This window comes from Myotis davidii, unplaced genomic scaffold, assembly GCF_000327345.1.
Source record: "Myotis davidii unplaced genomic scaffold, ASM32734v1 scaffold70, whole genome shotgun sequence".
Taxonomy (NCBI): Eukaryota; Metazoa; Chordata; class Mammalia; order Chiroptera; family Vespertilionidae; genus Myotis; species Myotis davidii.
In genome coordinates this window covers 909,121-910,965 of record NW_006282434.1, presented here as the reverse complement: position 1 = coordinate 910,965, position 1,845 = coordinate 909,121, and the positions used below count along the sequence as shown (strand labels likewise).

At 56.8% G+C, this 1,845-nt stretch overlaps 1 protein-coding gene across 2 annotated transcripts in view; it reads right to left on the bottom strand.

The window, feature by feature from the left end:
- The window catches only part of AKAP11 (A-kinase anchoring protein 11), a 75,115-nt gene extending 74,615 nt beyond the window's left edge, over positions 1–500 (bottom strand). For both annotated transcript variants that reach the window (XM_006752966.2, XM_006752964.2), the window contains exon 1: positions 415–500. The gene's annotated coding sequence lies outside the window, so the exon portion shown is untranslated. The remainder of the gene's footprint in view (positions 1–414) is intronic.
- Between the last annotated feature and the right edge of the window lie 1,345 nt (positions 501–1,845).

The window sequence follows — 1,845 nt, the reverse complement described above, 5'->3', positions numbered from 1 at the left end:
GCAGCTCGGGCCCGCACCACCACCGAGTCCCCAAGCCTCCCACTCATTCTCGCGAGAGGGTGGCGCGACCTCTCGCGAGAAGAACCTCGTGACCCAGCCCGCGCAAAAGTGGGTGGGCTTTTAAAAAAGCCAAGAAAAGAGAAAAGCTTCTCACGTGCTCCGCGGCGGCGAGTGGAGCGGCCTTCACGTCACGTGAGGTGGAGTCGGCCTCTCCATTGGCCGGAACCCGCACAGCCGTGGGAGCTTTAAACTCTGGCTAACCTATGAACCTGCGGCGAACGTCTTGCGCGCTTCCTGATCCGTTACCTTGGAAACCGTTTAACCCTTTCCTCCGGCAGAACACCTCAAGCCTTGGCTTGCTCGGTGGGTTTGGGTCCAGGCCCTGCCTCCTTCCCTGGGACCCCTCAGTCTTACCCCCTGGGGTCCGCTGGACTCCTTCTCCGTCACAAGCAAGCTTCGCTTTCTTCTCACTCCGGGCCCTTTCTCAAGCGGCAGCCCCACCAACGCTGACCGCTCAAGTGCGGCTCATCCCTCCGGTGGCTCCGCCCCTTCTCCTCAGCATCTGCCAGGAGGACCACTCAGAGCGCACCAGCCAACGGCCCTACGGAACCGCGACCGTTAGCATCCGGGAACCCCGGGGCCCTAGTGCTCAACGCGACGTCTCTACGCGCATCGGACTCGGGGGTAAAAAGCATTGGCCACGGAGGCGGCGAGCTCCGGTGGAAGCTGGTGTGAGCATTGCCCTGAGAATCGGGAGGCCAGTCCAGTCAAGCTGCGCCTCCTCAAGGGCATCTGTTCCTCGGGGTGGACGTACCTGGCAGATGAGAAAGACGCGTTTAGGAGTATCGCATCCTGCCCTGACCGGTTTGGCTCAGTGGACAGAGCATCGGCCTGCGGACCGGAGGGTCCCAGGTTCGATTCCGGTCAAGGGCATGCGCGTTGGTTGCGGGCACATCCCCAGTAGCGGGTGTGCAGGAGGCAGCTGATCGATGTTTCTAACTCTCTTTTCCTCTCTCCTCTCTGTAAAAAAACCTGAGTTTTGCCCTGTGTGGGAGACAGAGCAGGGAGGAAAGAGCATTTCTATGTCCATTTCTTCAGTGTGTGTGTGAGCGCCTGAAAGTGTTAGCCATGACTCCAGGCTGTCGAGTGGGCAGCGACGAAGACTGGTCTAGGGTCTAGGGCTCTTAGGGGACGGGCGGGATGGAGGGACCCAAGTAGGAGGGAGAACGTCTGTGGGCGTAAGCCCCACACAAGGAAACATCCCGGTGATGTGATGGTGGCTGTGATCCGGCGGCTACTTGAGGGGCGGCGCCCTTGTGAGGAGGAGAAACAGCGATTTCCACAACCAACACCAGAGGAGAGGGCTTCCCAGGCGAAGTAAACCACTAACTCCAAGGCCGTAGGTTGGGTTTGAGGAGAAAAATGAGAAAGTAAGAAGAAATAAACTTGGAGAAACAAACAAAATGGGCCAGATCCTGTAGGCTCTGTAAGCCAAGAGAGGAATTGGGAGTTGACTCAAAGTGCAGTGGAAAACAGTTTTAAATAGGGGGAGACACCCACGGTTTACTTTATAAATAAATAAATAAATATTTTTCCTGCAGAGAATGGATCTTAAGGAGGCCACAGAGGAAGCAAGAAGATTGGGAAGGCCCTAGCCGGTTTGGCTCAGTGGATGGAGCGTAGGCCTGCGGACTGAAAGGTCCCGGGTTCGATTCCAGTCAAGGGCATGTACCTTGGTTACGGGCACATCCCCAGTGGGGAGTGTGCAGGAGGCAGCTGATCGATGTTTCTCTCTCATCGATGTTTCTAACTCTCTATCCCTCTCCCTTCTTCTCTGTAAAAAAT